General features: G+C 35.4%; 1 protein-coding gene across 3 annotated transcripts in view; it reads left to right on the top strand.

The window, feature by feature from the left end:
- The window catches only part of LOC131690283 (four and a half LIM domains protein 2), a 605,833-nt gene that overhangs the window by 363,205 nt on the left and 217,406 nt on the right, over positions 1 to 25,222 (top strand). The window lies entirely within an intron of this gene.

Genomic DNA, 25,222 nt, shown 5'->3' with positions numbered 1-25,222 from the left:
TATCTGAAATCTAGTTTTTCAAAATGTTCATATTCAGGATCGATGTCTTCGGTGAAGTTTTAGAAAATATCATCCCAAAAAACTTTGCTGAAGGCACTAGGATTTTTTGTTCTTTTTTATAACAATATGGAACATTTTTAAGAAAAAGAAATTTAGTCCACCTAGCAGTGGGATGAGATATTTATTACACATATCACTGATGGATCATTCATTAGTTCTCAGAACTCATGCGAAGTAGGCAGCGAACTAGAGGTGGGAGGAAAAGAGATTCGATTCCTGCACGAATAAAACCTCGAGTAAACTGGATAAACTATAATAAATTATTAAAACTTACAAAATTAAAAAAGAACAAAAAATGTGAAGCTCAGCAGGTTAATAAAATGAGTGGAATTATAAATAAAAATCAAATTATTAAAATAAATAAATCTAATTGGCTCATATATATTAAATAAATAAACAAAAAATAATAATGAAAAAATACAACGAATATGTAAAACATTAGTAAAATCTACGATATGAATAGAATGTAAAAAGTAAACAAAACGAATAGAATTGTTAAAATTATAAAAAGAGGAAGATAAAAACCAGAATAAAAGCAGTAAATAATTAAAATGAAACATTCAACGGTATGAATCAGGCTTTATTAATTAATGGAATAAATTAAATTGTTTCAAATTAATAATTTACCTGAAATGAATAAAATTAATGTTTGGAAAAAATAGTTAGCTTATTAAAACAAAGAAAGTGAACAAAATATATGAGCTTGAACAAATGAATAAAATGCATAAAATTAAAACAGTGAACAAAATAAGTTAAATGAAAGATATGCTTAAAATGCACGATCTAAATGAATCCAAAGAATTAAAAGAACAGAAATAGATAAAATGAGTTTGCACTTCCTAATGTTTCCATCTTTTTTGTTTTCACCTTTTCGTTTTCGTTCTTTTTTTCTTGCCGCGTCGTTCGAGATTATCTGATGCTTTTACTTTAGTGATGGTTCATAATCAGTTATTAGGATACTCGAATGTTCAATTTGTTTTGGAATTCAAAGACGTCTTTTTGGAGACAGATTTCTGTAAACAAGACGACGCACAGTGGTCAAAATGTGTAAATTCATGCCTTTAATTATTTAGCGGAAAAACTATAAGGTTCTGTGTTTTGGTGACTTCGGAAAAGTTGTTGGAGCTACCAAGGCGGATTTTCAGAAGTAGACAGCCATGTTCCAAAATACAGTGTAAAGACATTTCTGAAATCTAACTTTTTACTGGTAGCAGATAGACAGTTTCAGTCTTCGGCAAAGTTGTAGAGCAAATCTTTCATAAGAACTGACTCTCTAACTATAGCCGTTCCAATGTTATACGGTGTTTTCATGAGGACCCCCTTCAAAATTGGTTTTTTCATGATAACTCTTGTCGTATCTATTTCTCCACAAATATGTGTTCCGAAATGTTTTAGATATTACGAAAATGCACAACTTTGTTGAATATTTCAAGACGATATTATGTTTTCGGAGAGAGTTACAGCTTTTTTTATGATTAATATTATCAAATTTCATAGCCAGTTTTTTCAAAAAGTTGCAAAAATATGCAGATGAAATATTGTTATTTTGAAACTATCATAAATCCTCTACAAAATCCTGAAGGAATGGTTTGTATCCGATAGTATCCTAAGATGTTATGATCGAATGAAATTGTGAGTATATGAGTTTTTTCGGCGACACTCCTTGGTGCTCATGGAAGGCGTTACACAAATATACAAACATTCTGAAGAAGCGTTTATCTGTTACGTAATTAAAGAAAAAATTTAAAACAAAGAAACCTGAGTTATAAATCAAATTAGTTTTCAAATGCTGAAAAAATCACATACATTTTCTGATCACGCGGTGCGGTGTAATTAATTTGAATTCTGTATTCAAATATTGCGGGTAAGTGCAAACTGATGGTTACCATGAATATTTGTTTAGTGTATTGTAATCTGTGAAAGCAACGCCACATTTTATTTAGGCAATTTCGTTATCTGTTATTGATTAGACGTTTTCTTTCTATTCTATGCTCGTACATTTGTCGCTGTTATTTAATGTTCTGTGAATTAGACATTTCAATATAACATCTTAATGTTTCAAATACCCTGATGTATCTGTTTGTTATTCAACATAAATTTTCTTTTTTTGTGTAGTCGAAATCAGTAAACGTCAGCTGTTTCAGCTTTGGAAAAAAACCAAAGGCGATCATAGTAAAAAATTACATGAAATCTGCCAGGCAATTTTCAAAGCTTATCGCATAGTTCCTGATGATATGCCATATGTTGCAAGCGAAACTGAAAGAATTGCTTCGAATGTCTGCAAATATTTCAATAAGTTATGGCTTAGATATCATCGAAGTGAATCTATTGTTCTTAAATACAATACTGATTACTTCAACAGTTCGTTCAGACTACCCGGATACATTTTAAGTAGAATAAATACAGAGCCTATTGAAACTTGTCGAGGAAGAAAAACTCTGTCCTTTTTGGAAAGCACTGACAAAGTGAAGCGCAGCAAAACATCAATCTTGCGATCAAAACATTCCTCCGATGAGTTAGCTTTTGCGACACAGATGAAACTTCGAGAGTCAGGGGATTTATCAGCAGCTTTGGTTGTCAAAGAGGCAACGCAAACAACTCCCACTTGGGCTTCTAAAATGCAACGCCCATGGAAGAAGGCACAATAAATCCGATGCACTGGAGCTGAAGCATTATCCTTGATTGTCGAATACAATCTTACGAAAGCGAGTTATTAAAAAATTTCAGAAAGGTGCAAAAGTACGAAATGTTAATATATACCCATCATACACTAAAGTTATCGCCGAGAAACAAAAATGTTACCCGATGAATCATCCATAACTTTTACCGTGTTTTCTGTCGAAGTTGACTTACAGAAGCTTCTTGATCATACGTCAAACCGCATAGTAGAAGCGAACAGCGAAAACTTACAGTATTTCTCGGACGATAAACTCCTAAGGATCGAACTGACCGTACAATGGGGATTTGATGGCAGTTATGTTTATCTTATTTTCGGCAGTTTATCTTCTTCTTATTTTTGGCAGTTTATGTTTATCTTATTTTTAAATATTCAAGATAACACATAATACGATCGCCCCGATTACTAGCACTTTCATTCGATTATAACATCTTAGGACACTATCGGATACAAACCATTCCTTTAGGATTTTGTAGGGGATTTATGATAGTTTCAAAATAACAATATTTTATTTGCATATTTTTGCAACTTTTTGAAAAAACTGGCTATGAAATTTGATAATATTAATCATAAAAAAAGCTGTAACTCTCTCCAAAAACATAATATCGTCTTGAAATATTCAGCAAAGTTGTGCATTTTCGTAATATCTAAAACATTTCGGAACACATTTGTGGAGAAATAAATACGACAAGAGTTATCATGAAAAAACCAATTTTGAAGGGGGTCCTCATGAAAACACCGTATAACATTGGAACGGCTATAGTTAGAGAGTCAGTTCTTATGAAAGATTTGCTCTACAACTTTGCCGAAGACTGAAACTGTCTATCTGCTACCAGTAAATAGTTAGATTTCAGAAATGTCTTTACACTGTATTTTGGAACATGGCTGTCTACTTCCGAAAATCCGCCTTGGTAGCTCCAACAACTTTTCCGAAGTCACCAAAACACAGAACCTTATAGTTTTTCCGCTAAATAATTAAAGGCATGAATTTACACATTTTGACCACTGTGCGACGATACAAAATAGAATGTTCAGGCCAAGTATTTTAACGCGTATTTGGAAACAGTAAACTGAGATAAAGTAACATGTGCTTTTATACCACTTAACAGAGAGCGACACACAGAGAGAGAGAGAGATAGAAAACGATTTATGAGTGAAACATGTAGATATTTCAAAGTATTTTTTTTTGCGTTGAGGTAAGTAGAAGGGAGTGTTAGGTGTCTCGGCTATGTTGGCGATTATATTGTTATCAACAGTTTTTTCGGCATTTAATTAGCAAGGGACTGGAAGGTGAAGTATATTTTTCAATATTTAGAGCCATAGTACTCAAGGGAGAGCAAGGTGTTGAAGGGAGAAAGTTTAGAAAAGCGTGGAAGGATCATATATGCAAGCTTAGAGCTCACCGGCGACTTAACCTTTTGTCTGCTACCGTAGGAGTCAGGGTCTTTTGGCATTAGAAATGCGAATCACCTGAGTCTACGGCATGTCCGGACAAGCGTAAAGTAACTTGTTACTACATGCTGTCGGAACCGTCGGTATTTTGGAAAGCCTAAAGGCTCCTATTTTATGAAATGATTTTTGTTTGGGTGAAAACACAGATATTTTAAAGACGCTCACCACTTTTGCGCGAAGTGAGCGTACGGGGCTATTCGGACCGCCAGTTCCATCAACCATCGTTAAGCGGCGCACACGAATCTACACGTCACAACAAAAAATACATGATGCGCCGCTGTCGAGCTGACAATTTATTTTATTTTTTGCTTCTTTTGGATTCGATTTTTTTTTTTGAAACTTTTCAAACTAGTAGAAATTCAAAACATATAAAGTAACGGTTTTTTGAATTTTTCCACGAAAAAGAAAAAAAAACGACACCAAAGGACTTAAGGTCTTCTCGTCACTTCACTTTACTTTCATTTTTTTTGCTTCTAAAAACTTGAAAGCACACTTTTTGAAAACCATGTTTTTTTAAATTCCGTTTCGGTTTCGAAAAACCGATTTAATCCATTTAGCAGTGAGATGAGATATTTCTTACACATCTCTGTTGGATCATGCTTTAGTATGCAGAACTCATGCGAAGTAAAAACCTAATTAAAGGTGGGATGCTCATTGTTTCGATTCCTGCACGAATAAAACCTCGAATAAACTTGAATAAATTAAAGAAAATCACTAAAATCAACGAATTTCAAAAATAATGAAGCTATGAAAAATAGAAAAAGTTATCGAGCAAATAAAATGAGCAGAATGATTCATATAAATCAAATTATTAGAATAAATAAATCAAATTAGCTCAGCTTATTTAACGACAAACTAGACAATATTACATAAGTTATGAAATTAATAGAATAAATAAAAGTGAGTCAAGTTAACAAAATGAAGCAGAATTAATAAGAAGTTTCAAAATAATGTATAAAAATAATAAAATGTACGAAACGAATAAAATGAAATGAACAAAACCAATGAAACGAATCAAATAAATGAAGTGACGAAACGAGTAAAATAAATAAAATGAGTAAAGTGAAGTAAAGTGAATAAAACATGGTTAAAAGGAATAAAATTACTGGGGGTGGGCGTAGCGTAGTTGGTAAATCAATTGCCTTGTATGCAGCGCACCTGGGTTCGAGTCCCGACCCCGCACATAGGGTTAGAAAATTTTCATAAGAGATTTTTCTAACCCGAAGAGGCGAATGACCTTAAGTTTAAAACCTCTATACTCAAAATTTAAAAAAAAATATATAAAACTAATATAATGAATGTTATGAAAAAAATAAATGAAATTGATGATATGAATAAAATAAAAAGTAAACGAATTAAATAAAATAAACAAAATGAATAGAACAGACAAAATAAATAAAAGGAAGAAAAAAATTAGCGGAATAAAATTAATTAAATGATTAAAATAACAATTAAGCAGTATTACGAAAGTAATAAAATTTATAGAAAAAATTAAATTGCGTCAAATTAAAAATCTGAATGAAATGAGCAAAACGAATGACTGAAATAATTTAGTCAGATGATTAAAATGAAGAAACTGAATAAAATGTATGAACTGGGAAAAATTAAAAAAATCATAAAATGATAACAGTGAATAAAACAAGTTTAATGAATGATATGAATAAAAAGCCTAAGAGAAATAAATTGATATGAATGATTCATTCAGAAAAAAACCTATTTTAATCCACCTAATGGTGCAACTGTGCCGTTCTCATTTCTCCAAACTATGACTCCAGCCATGTTCAATATAATTGTGAAAATGTCTATTACATTCTTAGTACACTTTTCCCTCATACACAACGGCTCGCCAGCCACGAATGCGATGAACTACGTGTGAAACACTTGAAATAAAAAATATCAAACTTAATTAGCCTAAGGGGTCATACACTTATTACGTAAGGGCATATTGGGGGAAGGGGAGTTTCAAAATATCTTACAAATTCTTATCTGAGGGAGAGGGAGGGTTCGTCCTTTCCTACGTAGTATCATAAAACATGCATGAAAAATAAAATCAAGAACCATATTCTTTTCATAACAAAAGAAGCTCTTTCCTATTAGTGCCATGAACATTTTGTATATCAAACTGTATGAGCACATATTGCACATCATGGTCAAGGAAAGGCGGACCTCGAATTGAAGTGTTTTACAGCAACAGAATGTGATCGTTAAATTAGTAATGGAATGTTGTTGACTGTTGGCAACGTGAGGAGCCGCTTTATTATCTATGGTTTTGGAGCAATTAGAGCAATTTCTTGACTCTTGGTTGTACATTGTTCTGATCGGGAACTGTAGTCACAATCTGCCTTACAAGTTAAGAAGTGTTGATATCCTTATAGTTGGAAATCAGAATAAATTCACTTATTAATTAGGTTATTAATTAGGTTAATAATTCTTTTGAGTTCTACATCACATGAAAATAGATTCAAAGGAAGTGGAATGTATCGAAGCAAATTATGTGGACCCAATCGGAGTTTCTGAGTATTTCCCAAAAGTTTTTCTGAAATTTCTATTGGGCGAGATTAGGATGCAAATAAAATTACTGTAGATGATTATAGTTAAATTTTATCCTGAATTTTCTTTTGATAGTTCTATAAGTATAGTTCTCGCTATCGTATTTAATAAATTAACAATATGATTTTTTAATTACACAAATCGTGATAAGATCTTATGTAGAAGTAAGAGAGAGTTCACCAAAATCTTATGAACTCTTATGTGGGAGGAGGGTTGAAAAGTTCTAAGAAAGCCTTACGTAATTAGTGTACGGCCCCTAATCAGCATTAGTTCAATGTTGTCTTCATGCTAACTAATTGTCATGCGGGGGTGGCTGTGTGAGAAGAGTGAAAAACCCACAATCGGACCACTCCCTAGCTTAATTTGGCATGCCTGGTGATATAGAGTGATATAAAGGGTATATCCCCCTTAATTAACAAAAATTGTCTCAAAAACTCAAAGTAGGGGTTAGATCTTTTTTACATAGAATGTGTATGCAAAGTTTGAAATAAATCGGTTAAGCAGTTTTTGAATGGTAGTGTTACCTCAAATCGTGTTTTTGTCCAGAGATGTTCTACAAAAAGCTTAGTCACCGAACAGAGGCGTAAATAGAACAAATTCCTGGCCAATAACCAAAAAAATTTTGCTTTGTTATATTTTTTTACATACCTAGAAGTCTACTATATAACGTGGCAAAATTATGAATTTGTCGAAAATTGTTAAAGAATTTTTTCATTGATGCAAAATGGTGATATTTTAAGGGTTTTTTTTATTGAATTTCATTATATAGCCAGCAATATCGCTTTCTAGTGATGATGACTGTAACAATAACAATAAGACAATATTGTTACAAACGTAGTTGAACACAACCATTTGTATAACTTCAGCCTAAAACTAACTCAAAATAGTAGTGTTACTGCGCACTGCACCAACTTTAAAAAATACGTTTTTTAAACATTTTATTCCAAACTTGAATGATAAAAAAGTTATTTTTTCCTTTTTTATTTCGACTATGTTAGTCACATGTAAAAAAGTTATATTATAAGGCTAGATCCGGCAAAGTTGCTGAAGCAGTATTACAGAACAAAATTTCAGGTATCCAAAAAACATAAGAACTCTTGCGGACTTGTCCGATCCACAAATTCCAAGCGATTTGAAAATTTTGAAATTTTTGCTTTTTTTTTCGGTGTACCCCAACCGAAATGCTGTAGGGCCAAAAACTATATTTGGAAAAAATGTATCTCTATGAATACGTACACAGACGTCCCTTCCCCTGTTCCTTTTCCATTGATCATTTGTTTATGCAACTAGAAAAACAAATGTATTCACAAAGATATCCTCGAGATTACTAGTATTCGAAAGGATATAGAAAATTGACCTCTGCACTGATAGGTGGATAGATGCCAAATTGCTCCAAAAACTAGTTATTGTCGTTTTGTTGTTCATATTAAGGCACAATTACAGCAATAGCAGCAATAAATAATTTTGTCCAGGATTCGACCGCAGTTACTCCTCTGTGAACCGAGTCGCTTGTAGTTATTTTTGCATAGAAAAATTACAGAACGTTATTGAAATGATACATTATAGAGGAGCCCGGGGCTAGTTGTCGGAATCCCTTTTTCTCTGTTTCTATTAGACATATAGCGCTGCCTCTTCTTGTGTACCTCAAGTTATGTGAAACCCAATTATCCAATGTGGTTTTGTTGCAAAACGATTTGTTTGGTGGAAGTTGTGGGTGATTTTGTGTTTTCGAGCATACCAAGTAAATTTTCTAAATTTTAAATACATTGCGTTATTTAGGGTGATTTTTAATCTATTTCCCGAATGCTTCTATTTTTCGATAGCGCGTGAAAAGAGCTTTTAGTATTCGTATAGAAACAAAAGTTATTTTTTAAATAGTTTTTAATAAAATATGCGGTTGGGGTAAGTTAGCGGTACTGCACGCGGGGCAAGTTTTCGATACTATTTACAAAGCAAAAAAGTCATCAAAAATTTTTATTTCTGGAATTCACTCCAAAATAAGAAAATCTTTTTCTTATGTATATTGCCAATGTAGGAGACATTTATTCCGGCCAATTTCACGAAGAATTTCGAAAATTTGCTTTTGAATAGGGAGTACGTGCCAAAGTCAAATTGCCGGGGTATTGAAACTGAAATATAATAGCAAATGTCGGTTAATATACAGTTTCCTCGAAAAGACATTCAGCACATTCCAAAAGGACCCTTGAAGTAATTGAATCTCAATTTGATTGCTTAGTTTTTGGCGTATATTCACATACCGCCAACTTACCCCGGGGCCGGAGTAAGTTGGCGGGCTTTCCGCGTCACATATTTTTGTTTCTAAAAAATGGAGACAATGCATGAAGCACTTTTAAAAAAAAATCAGAGATGTTGCGAACAGTCTGCTCTTTCATGCCGCGTGTTCTATTTTGCAAGAACTACCTACATCAAAGCTATAAAAATTGAAAACTGAAAACACCGCCAACTAGCCCCAGTCTCCCCTAATGTACAAAATATTCGCTTTACCCAAATTTATAAAAAAAAAATCACAAGTAAAGTGTTTTTTTACGCTGAAAACCTTAACCCCCAGCCCCCCCCCCCCCCCCCAAGCTAATTAAATATTATATATTTTTGTGTCATGCAGAAGCGGATCCATAATAAAATTTCCTTGTGGGTCTGAAATTTTGATTTTGAGATGAACAACAATACGTAATATGCAGTAACCTCATTTAATTACCAGAATAGATCTAAATACTGGTCGGTGTGGTTCGTCTCCAACAAAAAAAACTCATTTAATAAAAATATTTGTTTTGAAATGATTTTGAGTTTGAAACTACTTTAAAATTGATACTAATTTAAAACTCCCTAACAAGTTGAAAAGTTTCGGAACCCCTTGAAACCTCCTCCTGGATCCACCGCTAGTTTCAAGTGTTTCAGCGTCGACACATAGCATCTCAAGTGCGGGGCTATCAACCGATTGTATGTAAAGGGCGAACACGAAATTATTGCGACACCGAAAATGTCATGCCAATTTTCTTATAATGTTTAAAATCAAACCAAAATTTTAGGGTAGTTTTATACATATATTTACTTCAAAAATCAAAAGAAAAGTTATTCGATGGAGCCTTGAGTGTAAAATTGAACGCATTTTCGCTTGATGCGCTCCATCAAAGTCTTTACAGTGTCATCCGGTACCAGTTTCTCAGTTTTTTTTTTTCCATTTTCTTAACATGTCCTTCTCGTCTTTGACTGTCTTCTTGCTCTTCCGAAGTTCCCGCTTCATCATTGCCCAGTACTGCTCCACCGGGCGCAGCTCCGGACAGTTTGGCGGATTCATGTCCTTTGGAACAAAATGGACAGAATTGGCCTCATACCACTCCAGGACACTTTTAGAATAGTGGCATGATGCCAAATCTGGCCAAAATAGCGGAGCTTCGTCGTGCTGCTGCAAGAACGGCAAAATGCGCTTCTCGAGGCACTCAGATTTGTAGATCTCGCCATTTACTGTGCCCTTTGTCACGAAAGGCTCACTCCTCAGTCCGCAAGAGCAGATGGCCTGCCAAATGAGATATTTGGAGGCGAACTTCGACATTTTCTTCTTCTTAAATTTGTCGTCCACATAGAACTTGCTCTTGCCGGTGAAAAACTCCAACCCCGGAATTTGCTTAAAATCGGCTTTTATATACGTTTCGTCGTCCATCACACAGCAGCCATATTTTGTCAGCATCTTCTCGTAGAGCTTCCGTGCCCGACTTTTAGCCGTCGATTGCCGCTCATCGCGGTTTGGGAAGTTCTGTACCTTGTATGTATGTAGTCCAGCTCTCTTCTTTGCATTCTGGACGTAGCTCTGCGACATCTTCTTAGCCAAATCACGGCTTGAGACGTTGGGATTTGCTTTAATCATCCGCTTCACCTTTCCCTCCGTCTTTTTGTTCTCTGGTCCCGGTTTTCTTCCAGTTCCTTTTCCGTGGTCCAACGTCAACCGCTCCTGGAACCGCTTCAACACTCTGGAGACGGTTGAATGGTGAATGTTCAACATTTTTCCCAACTGCCGGTGCGACAGGTCAGGAAGTTCCAGGTGTTTGGAAAGAATTTGTTGTCTCGACTCGCGTTGGTTCACCTCCATTTTCGTTGAATCGAAAAACACGACTTCGAGTTTGACAGCATGTAAACAATACACATCAATGAGAAAGTGTGCAAAATTTGGTTGATTTTTACCCAATGGTAAAAAAGTTATGCCCTGTTGAATGTGTCGCAATAATTTCGTGTTCGCCCTTTACTGTGAGAGGCAATCAACCTGTGACAAGATCCGCACAAAGACCCGGCTAGTCAGGCAAAGCATACAGTCTGTGAACTTTGCTTGTTCGCACGGTTATAGAGGTTTTAAATGTAATAGAAGCATGAATTTAAAATGTTCAAAACAAGAAAAGTTTGAAATAAGTACCATCCTAGAAACAGACCACACCAAAAGGTGGCCCATGTCATGTGAAAAAATAGTTTCGGAGATAGAATAGTTTTGCAAAAAACAAGTAATTTCTTAATGTTTCAAAGATTTTCTTCCATTTAATTTCACTATGTTTCATACATAGTGGAATTAAATGGAATAAAATCTTTGAAACATTACGTACATCTACTAAGACCTCTGTTCGCATATATATTGTGTAATTTCTTGATCAAATGTCGTTCTGAGCCATGTCGGCCAATGCATTTTTCAAAGGGAAGTCTTTCTATCGTGCTTAACCTAAGATTTTGTGTAGGAATAGAGTACTAAAATACTTCAAATTGAAGTAGCATTTTCTGAGCAACCCAAAAATGGTAAAATTTTGCATAGTAAATGGGATGGAAAGGAACCCCGAGTAAAAAAATATTTCTGAACTATAAGGTTTTTGAAAAACACGTAATATCAAGAGACTCCAATAAGTCAATACGACAATCTTGTAGCCTTAAAACTTGTTCAAACAAGCCTATTCTCAATTAGGTTACTCAAAGAGCTATGTAGATTTTAAAATTGTCATTTTTTCATGGTAATATATGAAAATTTTTCAATGCATCTATTCCAAATCCAAAAAATATTTTCTGATTTCAATGATATTGGGTCATTAGGCCGTTAAGCCGAAGGTCACTCGATCGAAGGACGCTAGGCCGAAGGGACAGTAGGTCGAATGAACATTAAGCCGAATGTGCATTAGGCCAAAAACAAATGTTTGACAGTGAGGGAGGAAAGAAGTTGAAACTTATCCTTCCGAACTTTCTGGGATTCTCGGTTACTATTTGCTTTGCTTGCTTTTAAATTATTTGCTTATATCTATTCTTTTTATCATGAGCTGTTCTGTCAGATTATATTTAATAATTAAGATCAACGATCCGAAGCGGCACAAATCCGCTGATGGTCCACCGCGTGAGGAGTCCATCGACTCGGCGTGGGCAGTGGCGGCCCCTCGCAAGCAAACTTGTAATACACCCGTTTGCCCAGCTTACTCAAACGTAGAATCTATAAATTTATAAGCACACGACTTGAAGCGATGTAGCGTAGCCACATTACGCGACAACTTTATTAATTTACTCCATTACGCCAGTAACACAATTTCTTAATAAAATAATAAACTAATTAGTTTTAGTTTGCTTGCCGCCCAAATATAGATATATATTATTGATAACCATTTTTTGTTTTATTTGAATATATGTAGCAAAAAGATGACGAAATTATGCTAAATATCTAGTTTTAAAATTTAAAAATCGCGAAGATTCTCCCTTTATTTAAAGTTGATCATTGTTTTAAATCTTGTGTTTAGTTTCAACTACTCTATTTGGTTCTCTCTTGCGTTCATTCCGCCTAATGGTAATTCAGCCTAATGACCTTTCAGACTAATGACCATTCGGCCTATTGGCTTTCGGCCTATTGGCTTTCGGCCTATTGGCTTTCGGCCTAATGTCCATTCGGCGTAGTGTCCTTTCGGCCTAGTGACCATTCGGCCGATTGTCCTTCTGCCTAATGGCCGGACACCAATTTCAATCTCTTCCAAAGCTCTTTTGGAAAAACTATAAAAAATTTAATTTGAGCAAATTAGACCAAAGTTAACGAAATTTTTCAAGTGTCGACCTGTTTCTCCGGACTAATTCTAATAACGGGACGCTTCCCGTTAAGTATTAAGCTGATACTGGGCCAAAGTCCATCTCACATAAACAAACACTGAAAGTGTTATGAACATCCGAGAATATGACCACTCGAACAAAAGAGTGACCTTCTTTGAAAAACTGGCTCTTAACATCATTTTCACAAATAGTCCATGAGTAAAATTTTATTATTTATAACATTTAATTCAACTATTAAGTTCTAGCGACGTGTCAGAATTCCATTTTTTCTTATAAATCACTCACAATTTTCTTATAATTATAAATCTTTTAAATATTACTCAGTATTAGCTATTTTTTGTTTTTCACTGTGAAATTTCTCGGAATTTCTATTAACATAAAAATTAAAGGGTTGTGTACAGGACACGACCACGGTGACATTAAAAATATAGCTTTTTTATCTATCACACATATCGACACACGTTCTTGTTCACTCGCCTGTTTTCATATGTTACAATTTGCTATATACCCTCCCCATTAAAACATAATTTATTGAAGGTCTTTTAACGGTAATCTATTAATTAATCAAGTATCTCACTAGGTGATTGGCATTATTTGGCTGATCCATCTAGTAAAAATAGGCTGGTCTGTCCAGAAAATATATTCAAAAGAAAATTTCCATATTGAGAGCTGTGATGAGGAAACCCACGCCCGCCAACGGAAATATACAGATTCTCCATAAAATATGAAATTTCATTTTCCATTTAAATTTTCAATAATGTACTAATGAACTTAAGTAAACAATCTTAAGTGTAAGTATTTCTTGATCGATTAGTGGTGGAAAAATGAAATTATTTGATAAATTACATTGTTATGCAACATTCGCACTACCAGTTAAAACGGGTTTTTATGCTATCTTGGTGACATTTTTCTTGTTGCTAATTATTAAAACGTGTTATAACTCTGTAGTGTAAACATTGTATTATTAAACCAATTCTGCAGCGTTTAATGTTATATAGGTGTTTTATGTGGTAATAGGACTGACATAATTATATCTTCAGTACAGCGGTTTGTTTCATAATTTAAAACAGATTTATTTTAAAATTTAAATTAGTATACCCAACCGTATTTGTTGTATACCTCAAAACGCAATTAGAACTGTGTTTTAAATACATAGGGTAGGACAGATATTCTGACTGGTTAAACTGGGAAAACAATTTTAAGTCCAGTAACGCTTAAGACATGGCTTGAATTTGAATCGAAAAAGAACACCCGCTTCAACTGCTGCTGGGACGGTAAGTTCTGTTTTAAAATTTTCCGTTGTGTGCAGTACGAAACAAAAGTGTTTGAAATTAGAAAACAAAAAGTTCTGCTGGGAATGTGATTGTTTCCGATGCAATTACACTCAGATTTTTCACGCAGGGGATACAGGAAGTGTAAATGAAAACCGCGTAAATTTAAAAAAAAACGCGTTAATGAAAACCGCGTAAATTTCAAAATCCGCGTAAAAAACCTGAGTGTACTCTCCTATATAAAATACTACGCTGCTGAACAGTGCAATAACTACAGAAGCACGTTGTCAGATGCCTTACTGATAAAAAACATATAACCGAAATATGAAACATGAAAACCAATAGGCTCTTTACCCTACGCAGCTACAAAGCGCCGTAAACATGGATTAACAAGTTACAACGCACACGCATGCATAAAAATAAATACAGTAATGTTTCGATTATATCACTATGCGTTTATATCAATACTCGTTTATATCACCCTCGATTATATCACGGTTTCGTCTCGATTATATCACGCTTTTTGAAAAACAGACAAGGCACACTACGTTTTGATCCAATTAAGCCACATGTTGTGTCCTGGCACTTTTAGGATTTTTTTACAACTGATTTGCTTATTTACATGTAGGGTAATGAGCCTATTATTGGGTTTCGGACTATTTCGTTAAGGGTTTATATATGATGAGGTCTGTCAAAAAGTTGAGCTTTTTTATTTTTTTATCTTTATGTATAGATTCTTAAGAAAGTACCTGAAATTTTTATAGAGGTTTAAACAGTAGAAGCAAAGTTATAGCGCTGTTTATCTTGTCCCTTTACATGAACGGAGGGCGTGGCGCGAAACTTTAAACGTGAATTATCTTGAAATCATGTTTTACAAAAACGTTGTTGCAATGTCTAGGAGTGCCGAAATATCTTCCGGTCGATTTCAATTTTAGTTTTAAATTCCCATTTGCCGTGTCCTTGAGGGGCCGTCTGGTGTATTGGGTAAACAAATCGACTTCTTTATTATGCGGTTAATTATTAGTTATCCGCAGGAAAATCTAACAAAATAAAGAGAAAACCAAAATACGCACGATATGGTAGGTATGCCGAGATATGCATTTTCTCTTGAATTGATTTCCTTTTCTTTTAAAAGGACAACATCAACAATTGGAGATGGGACTATTTCTATGGATGTTGAAACAACGAGAACTGAATCGTAGCCTCTTCGAATACACTGATTTTAATAATCATGATTTTCGTCCAATACCTTAACGTGCCAGATTCCTTCAAGTTTAGCTTTGGGAGGTTCAACAACTTTATAAAACGGTCAAGTGAAGCTGTATAGGGAAAAATTATCCGCTGATGCCATATCGTTTGACCCAACGCGTTGAACAAAGATGGCAGACACTGCTCTAATCAACGGCTTCAAGTGTGATAAGAGAAACATGGCAAAAATAGGCTCATTACCCATTATGATTTTTTTCTTTTTGACTAACTAACTTTTTATTACTTTTTGTTCATAGAAATACATGGGTTAATGATTGAATGCATTTTTTTTTGTTTTGAATATATCACGCTTCAAATATATCACGCTAAAATACAGACCGACCGTGATATAATCGAAACATTACTGTATATTTTTTTCAAACGCAACACTCTTAAGCAGCACACACCGTATTGAATTAAATCCAAACCACCCCGCCCACCCACTTTGCAAATCATTCTGTGACACCGTGCTGGTACCCGAAAAATCCGCACACGGCCACCGCTGCCGAAAATGCATAGCGTCTACCGCTTATTGTAGTGCCCAGACGCTACAGCCATGATCTTACCCGTTCGACATAAGAACAAAAACTGATTCAAACGGGTACGCGTCACCTCTATTTATAAACTAACCGTATATGGTTTAGTCACTTAGGTGCGAGTGTGTGCAAATGCCAACGTTACCGAAAATCGATAGCGCTTATTGCATCGCCCGGAGACGACGTTACTCGTGTGGGATAAGAGCAACAACTGATTTAAACGGACATGCGTTGCTTCTATTTATGACTTTTCGTGTTTCATTGAGCAACTAAGCTGCCCTCTTTTGACGGCTGTGTCTGAGAAATCTGCCTCACGAATGGTATTTTTCCCGTTTTTTGTGAACTTTTTAATTTTACCAATTTCCAAAAGTCTACTTTTATTGGGGAGATATTAAATTATTACCAATATTTAAGTTAGGTGTTTCTGAATCGGTTGGTGTATGAATGATTAAAATCCATCTAGTAATATCGGAGCTATAAGCGTGCAAACCTTACATAGTTTCGCTACATGGGAGATAGTTTAGATTTTAGAATGACACCTAGCCCCAGATAGTGGAGTAAGACATTTTTAATGTCAAAAGTGAGTCGCAGTCGATAATTATTGCGACGCTTTAGATTGATTGGTAAATCGTTTTTAATTATCGAAATGAAGCCTAAGTTTTTCACTAGTTCAGTATATGTTTTTATTTCAGCTTATATAAATCCGTTAAATTGTAGGATGAGTTTGAGTAAAATGTATCATCTGCGATTAACGCCCTTCATCAGCGCCTGTACTATCGTTTTCGGTATACTTTTCTCGGTTTATCCCACTTCATCATCATATTCTTTTCTTCATTCGCCTCTTCTTTGGTATTCCGAAGTTCTCACTTCATACTGGCCCAATAGGTTTCGATCGGATGGATTTCAAGACAGTTTGGTTACTTCATATCCTGCATCGATTTTGAATAGTGCCATGAAGTTATGTATTAAAGACTCAGTTTTGCAAAAATCGCCGTTTATGATGACTTTCGCCACGATTGGTTCAGAACGTTTGCCACAAGTGCAAATGGCTTGCCAAACCAGGCATTTCGAGTTTCTTCTGTTTGAAACGGTCACCCACAGCAAACTTGTTTTTACCAATTTCTCTGGGAACTATTCCTGTTCCGAAAACTACTTAAAGTCCGCTCTGATGTAGTTTTCATCATCAATCACGCAGCACCGGAATTTCGTTAGCGTCATCATGTAGAGTTTCCGGGTCCATTTTCGGCAACATTCGTCCCGCTTTAGGAAGTTCTGCCCATTCTACGTACCCAATCCGGATCGTATCGTTGCCCTCTGGACAAAACTTTGCGAAACAATAAATTTTTTGGTCAAGTCCCGCGTCGAAATGTTCGGATTCCGCTTGGAATGACCAAATATGCTGCAGTCTCTCGTTATTTTTGCGCGTTGTTCCCGGTTTTCGTCCAGCCTCCGGCTTGTGGTCCCCTGTCGTCCGTTTCTGGAATAATTGAAGGACTTTTGAGACGGACGAATGGTGTGTATTCATCGGATTCCCTAAGGCACGATACGACAACCCAGGATTTTGCATGTGGATGAACGAAATCTTTCCCTGAAATTTCTTTTGTTTCATCTCGACCGAAATCTCACTGACAACTGAACAACTGAGCGGATGTAAACAATACACTGTAAAAGTAAACTACGCAAAATCGGATTAATTTGGAACAAGTTTGAAAAAATACACAAATATGAAGATTCGCAATAACGATTCATTCACCTTTTATCTTGTAATCATTCACTTTCTACTGGATGGGGTACGATGGGGTGACTTTAGGAGTGAAGTGTCGGAAAAAGTTGAAAATCATTTCGCTAGTTGAACGAAATTTTGAGATAGTAAACATCAACCAGCCATAAATTTATTCTAAATTAAAATTGGTCTACATTAGTTCTGATATTCTTTATTTTTAATTTCTTTCAGGTAAGTGAGATGATCCTGCTAACACTGTATAGTTCAAAAAACCCTTAACGAACATTCCGATTGGTAAATATTCATTTATGGTTCTCTACCATCCCGCTTACATTTTACATCTAATTAATTTATCGACCTATCCAAACCCTTTTTGAACTTAAAACCAACATTTGCGTCAACACTGCAAAGCATCATTTTCCCACCCTACATCCGAGGAGCAGACAAAAACGCTCAAAACAAGATTAACCTCAAAGATTGCCGGCAGAACCTGGCCAGCCTTGTGTCTGAGCGGCAGTCAAAGGCCACCGACGAAAACGGCTCGGTCGGGTACACGTACGCTTCAAAATTCGAACCAAACTGAATGTGTCATGAATGTTGTTGTTGTTGTTAGTAGTAGTCGGTGATTATGTAACCCACTAAACCAATCGCTTCCCCGGGCATGTTTGACTCGGATCCAAAACCGCGTGAAGTTTCTATATAGCTAAATATACCCGACCCTCACCCTCTTCCCGTACGTCGGTGTCGCCAGGTAGCATGTACCACAAACAGCCGAACATGTGTTTGCATCGGAAATCTAATAATTAGCTGAAGAAACTAGTCGCTAAACCTGGTGGAATTGAATAGTGTACTCCCTGCCCTGTCTGTCACACGTGCCCCCCCCCCCTGGGCGCAAGGTGTAAGAAAAAGGTAAATCAACTATTTATCACACTGTTTATTTGATCTATCACTGCGCTGACGACTTATGCCATTGGAAGATAAATGGTTTGTGTTGTTATTAATTACATGTGGTTTGTAGTTTTTTCTGTTACTCTACCCGTTTCGTCAAAGCTCAGTTTGATACAGGTAGCAAATGGCAGGTTCCATCCAGCGCGATCTGATCGTTTAACTTTGAGCTTTGGAAGATCAAGTGCTCGCGTTGCCGCTCTGACTGCTGCGTTGTGTATGCAGTTGGAAATTGAGCCCATTTGGCCGTACATGTCATGGCGTTTTTACTAGCGGCTGTTAGTAACGGCTGTCTTGTCGTATTAATGCCGGCTGATGGGGTGGCGTATTTCAATAAAGTTTTTTTTTATTATTTGAATGAATGGTACTTTGCGTTTGTGTTTTGTTCGTGTTGTCTCGTGTGACCGGTGATTGTTACACTTTTCAATTTATTTTTTGTGACGGACTACTTAAAGGTGATTTCATTTGGCTTCATCCATAAATGACGAAGCATTAAAGGGGGTAGTGGGTGTTTTGTGACGATATGTGACGATGTTACAGCAAATACGCGCGAGGAATGCATGGCTGTTTAAAACAAAAGAAGTTCAGTGCGGCCACAGAGATTGCGGGAGACTATTGTGGAGGTTCAATACTAATAGTGTAAAAAAGAAGTCGATTTTTTCACTCACTACACCCTTAAGAAACGCCCCGAAAAAAAACGCCACAGAGAGGTACGCCACCAAACACGACTGATTTCTAGACCCCATTGTTCATGAAATAGTGTATATCTGGCATTGAGGGAACATCTTCTAATGTGCCTATAAATATTCGAAAGAAGAAAACCATTTCTTCTCCAAGGCTTCCTTGTAAAGGCCCGAGGGTGTATCTTGCTGGGCCTTCATGTATAAAACTACCCACGGGATTCGCAGACCATGATTTGAAAGATCATAGTATAAAACAGTCAAAATTTATTTAACAATTATTGCTTGGACATCAATGATTCATACCTAAGCTGACCAACCGTACGGAATTTAGGAGGACTGTACGGATTTTCAAAGGCATGTCCGGAAAAAACAGCTGTACGGATTTGTAGGGGAACTGTGGGTAAGACGGACAGGTTGGGTAAGACGAACACATGGTTATTTTAGACATATAACATATAAAGTTCAATTGCATTATATGAGTACTCTCTTTTTATGGATATCCTTGAATTATAAAGCACTCAGTAGGCCTTGAATATTGTTAAAAGCGAAAAATTTAAGTAAACATTGATAATCAGTAGTGGTCAAGGCTTCTGTCTGTCACGTTACATTTTTACGCATATTTCATAAGATAAGTCAGCAAAAACAATAAAACCATATTCTATTACAACTGCACATTATTAAGGTCTCTAAATCGCACTTTTTTTTACAGAAAGTTTTTTTCTATCATGAACCGTATTCACTTTATTGTAATTTTGATACGTCTGTCACGTTACACAATTTTCGCAGTGAGTTTGAAGGTTGCCTGACTAGATAGAAAAAGTCTGTTCCGTTGGCCCCCAAATTTGCATGAAAACAGTTTTAAGTTGAAGCTCAGAAAGCAAGGAAGAGTTTGAAATATAGTTTTCCTGAAGAAAAACTTTGTTTTCGATTTTATGGAGTATTCTCAATGATCTGTTACGTTACAACCAGAATCTGCCACGTTACAGTTCTGCATTTACATTGAAGCAAGGATATCAAGACAATCGTACACAAATCATCCTTAATCTAGGAACTGAGTATTAACGGGAAATTTCATGTTTATTTTGAAAAACATATTGGTTTTGATGAACAAACGTGAAAAACTTTTGAAAAGGTCGTAATTTCACGAAGTAACATATTATGTCGAAAGAAAATCCAAAATAACTTGAAAACATCTGCATTTTGAAGGATAATTTTTCGTGAGCAATTTGAATTGAAAACCCATTTCATTCTATAACTAAATTATTCAAAGAAAAGAAATTAAATGAAAATTCAAAATTAAAAGAATTATTGAAATATGGTAAATCTTTTTATTGTTATTTTCTCTACGATGCAATTATATTTTAAAGTTTTTATTTGCAATTAAATTTTAAACGTGTTATGTTTTTTGCGTTTGGTATTTGTGAGTAATTTATTCAAAGGGCGTATTTTGACTACTAGATATTTTTGTTGAAAAAATATCAAAATATTTCGAAAAAAAATTCTTAAGAGCATTTTGCTTACTAAGAAATTTAGAAGAATACTTGAAGTTAAAAATGTTTTCTTACTAATAACTTCCTAATAGTGCAATTATAGTTTCATCAGTTTACAGGCTTTCGTTAACAAAAGAAAAACATTGTTTTTCTGTAATTGTAACAATATATTTACATTTTTTTTTCTTTTTTGCCTTTCTCATATAGAAAGGTTATGCAATCACTCTAAAAATCGTCAACCTAATCCCGCCGCGATTTTTTTTTACTTTTTTAGGCGTAGGTAGGAGTATCCAGTGAGGGGTTGCTACTTTAAAATTAAAACTAGTTTAAAATTTCTTAACAAGTTGAGAATTTTTAGCAGGGATCGGACCCCCCTGATCCTCTTATTTGATCCGCCGCTGGTTTTAAGCGATGTTTCAGTGTCGACACATAGCATCTCAAGATCGTGGCTGTCGGTCCATTGTATGTATGTGCAAATCGTACTTAATATGTAATATACTTTTCCACCATTGTATTGAACATAACCAGCCATGGAATCGTAGTTTAGACAAATGAGAAAGGCACAATTGCAGCACTAGGTGAATTAAAACAGGTTTTTTGAAAAATTTCACCAAAAAATATTCACACAGAACAATTAATTCCATAGAACTCGCTATCATCTAGTTTTGCTCCACAAATGGCGCTTTTCGAAAAATATATATTGAAAGTAGTGCATTCAAAATCGCATACGCCCTTTTTAAATATTACTCTTGAATAAAAATTGTCTGTTTAATATTGAAAAATACTTAGTCTCTCATATACATGAAACGTAAAAGGTTTCATCAGAATCAAAGATGGTCACCAATATTGACGCAATTGACTCAAACTTGATAGAATTGCTTTACAGCAGAAAAATCCTGTCACGTTACATAATATAAACTGTGTTTTCTTAAAAAATAATAAAACTTTAAAGTTTTCATAATACAGTTTCAAAAAGTAGACTCAAAGTAGTAAGAAAAAATGCAGGTTAGACATTGTATGCATGCTGTTGGTGTGGTCCACAAAACTTTTTTGAATTTTTGATCTGTCCCGTTACAAGTTATTTGGTTTCCACTACTTCACAACTGAAAATAAGCAATAATCCATATTCATCAAAAATTTTCAAGCAATCTCATCAAATTTAAATTAGACTACGATAGAAAAATGTGGTTGCAAGCAAAAAGTTGAAAATATGGATTTTGTTTACCTTTTTATCTCCTTACGGTCTTTTAGTCACTTTCAGGTTATGCAAGTAGCATCAACAAACTTTTATAAATGACAGACATGAAATTTTTTTCTGGGATCGCCATTCATATTTTTTAATGTTAGAGGTTATATAAATACGGAAAACAGTTTGACACAAAATTTGATAAAAAATAATTTCGGCTGTGGTCGCCATTTTCGGAGCCTTGACCAGTGCATTTTCGAGCGGATGTAATTTTTACGTCTCTGATTTTAAGGTTTATCGAGGAAAAAATCAATTTTTTCGCGGATTTTTTCTTTTATTTCGATAATGTAACTCTTAAATGACATCTTGGTGGAAAATAACAGGTAGGTTATTATACGAGTAAATAAGTGCACGCGTTTAAAAAATATGTGTACTGGTGGGGCAAGACTAGACTGCCCAGAAAAATAATGAATTTTTGAAAACTCAATCGGCCCACCCCTGAGTCGATTCCTAGTCCCACCAGGAGTACTTGCTCCAAATTTGAAGCAAATCGGACAAGTCTAGCTACCGGACCAACGTGCTTGAAGTTTGTATGGGATTTTTCGACAATTTACATGGAGAAAATCCTCTTGCTCACATTTTCGCCGCTAGGTGGCACTGTATACATCAAATTATCACCAAAAGTGAAACTTAAGAAGATAATTTTATTATCTACAACTTTGTTGAAGACTGCATAGCGATTTGACTCCAATAGGAAAAGTTATTAAACTTTTAACGAAGTGATGTTTGAGTCAGTTTTGCATGGGGCCTAGCAGTTCATGATAGTGTATCAGTACTAGGTTCTAACAAACTAAACATTTTTGTGGATTAATGGTTAGATTTAGCTGAATAGTATGTTCGAAAGAATTGCAGTACATACTACGAGTTATGTTTTGGTTAGACAATTTTAGTTCAATCTGTGACCGCATAGATGGCGCCAACACTAACTTTTCAACGGAGAGAGATAGAAATTAGGTGTCTTCTACAAAGTTGTAGAACAAGAATATTGCAGTAATTCTTCCAAACATCTCGATATTCTATCTCTCTCCGTTGAAAAGTTAGTGTTGGCGCCATCTATGCGGTCACAGATTGAACTAAAATTTTCTAACCAAAACATAACTCGTATTATGTACTGCAATTCTTCCGAACATACTATTCAGCTAAATCCAACCATTAATCCACAAAAATGTTTAGTTTGTTAGAACCTAGTACTGATACACTGTCATGCACTGCTAGGCCCCATGCAAAACTGACTCAGACATCACTTCGTTGAAAGTTTAATAACTTTTCCTATTGGAGTCGGATCGCTTTGCAGTCTTCAACGAAGTTGTAGATAATAAAATTGTCTTCTTAAGTTTCACTTTTGGTGATAATCTGATGTATACAGTGCCACCTAGCGGCGAAAATGTGAGCAAGAGGGTTTTCTCCATGTAAATTGTCGAAAAATCCCATACAAACTTCAAGCACGTTGGTCCGGTAGCTAGACTTGTCTGATTTGCTTCAAATTTGGAGCAAGTACTCCTGGTGAGACTAGGAATCGACTCAGGGGTGGGCCGATTGAGTTTTCAAAAATTCATTCTTTTTCTGGGCAGTCTAGTGTGCATACACACTTTTCAGCGGGTTTGTCCGTCTCACTTTCGCAATAGCTTGGTTCTCCTCACACTCTCGTTCGAAGCAACAGCGTTCGTCCAGCAGTGCCGAGCGGCGGGCACAGAGGTGTATTCGTTCGAGATTGTTATACATCTACATTTACTTTTACATCAGGAATAGCCCAGGGAAGCTCCTTGGGGACGTTGATGTTTCTGCTTTACTTTAATGATGTGTATTTAGTGCTGATGACTCTAAGCTGACCTTTCGCAGACAATTTAACAAGATGTCGTCTCATTCACTCAACTGAAGATTGCAGATTTCTAAAACAAAAGCTTGAAATCTTCACTGATTGTGGTGCAGCAAGAATCGCGTCTGTTGTTCTCAAGAAAGATATTCTGACGGATCCGAAGAGTTGCGCCAGAGTTGCGCCAGAGTTGCGCCAGAGTTGCGCCAGGCATGTTCGAGCGAGAGGTAACGGAGGAGCGTCTCTCCTTTCAACTGTCCTGGGTTTTTACCCGCCTGACCATATCGTACATAATGTCCGACAATCCGACGATCGTTTGGTACAGTTTTCCAGCAAAAAACGTGTAAAAAACGTTCCGAAATTACTGAAATTTACGGAAGAGATTTTCACTTCACACACGACCAACAAGCCACTTTGAAAAAACTCCAAATGATGGTCTTTTACTTATATTGAAAATTCCGATCTCGCAAAAATGATATTTAAGAATTGGGAGCTTTGGATGAACAGCCAGAAAATTAACTATTTCTCGTGACTATTTTACATACACCGTTTCAAAAATGCACAATTACTACATAACGAATGACACCAAAATGAAATCATCAGAGCAGATATTCAAAAGTAGACTCTTTTTAAAACATTACCATAATAAAAATTTATTCCGTTATTATTATTTTAGAATGTTACATTTACACCCTAATTATAGAATTTATCAACCAAAATAATGAATGTTAGAACTCGATCTCTACTTCGGCACGAAAACAATATACACTGAAAAAAATGTTGTCATTTTTCACAAAACCGAAATTTATGTTCAAAATTCAAATTGCAAAAAAACCATTTTTATTTTTTTTATATTTTGTCAACAAAAACCTTTAGAGTAAACAAACATTTTGAATGTAATTCCATGACGGAGAATTTATCGAAAAAAGTTGTTTCTAACGATAACCTCATAAATGTTTTTAAATTTCATACTAATTGGCACATAAAAGTGTAATTTTATTACAGAATTTGATTCCAAATATCATTTCAAAATAAAATGCATTTAACAAAAAACTTCCAAAATTCAATAGTTGTCGAGATACAGTAAGATTTTGTTTTTGGCACGTTCCGTTTTTGACATGCTCCCATTTTGGCACACTCCGGCAACAAATGGGTTCCGTTTTTGGCAACATTCTGCCGCAGTCAGACGTACAATCGAGCCAAGTGAACAACAGGCCTCTCGATCTAGTGTGCATTGTCTGGAGAACAAAGGAAACATCGGATTATTCTTGTCATCATGAGTAAAGTTGACGAAAAAGCTCTACTCCGACCCAACGCTGTGGTCGTTGACTTTAAATTTGGTTTAAAACGGCTTTAGTGTTTAGTTTTAGTGTAGTGGAATACCTTCTGAAGGTAAAAATGCAACTTAGGCTTGCTAAAGTCTTCAATATCATCATCTTCGCAATGCAGTGTTAAT

The sequence above is a fragment of the Topomyia yanbarensis genome, chromosome 3 (genome assembly GCF_030247195.1).
Source record: "Topomyia yanbarensis strain Yona2022 chromosome 3, ASM3024719v1, whole genome shotgun sequence".
Taxonomy (NCBI): Eukaryota; Metazoa; Arthropoda; class Insecta; order Diptera; family Culicidae; genus Topomyia; species Topomyia yanbarensis.
Note: the sequence above shows the minus strand (reverse complement) of the source record. Positions and strands in the feature narration are given on the sequence as shown.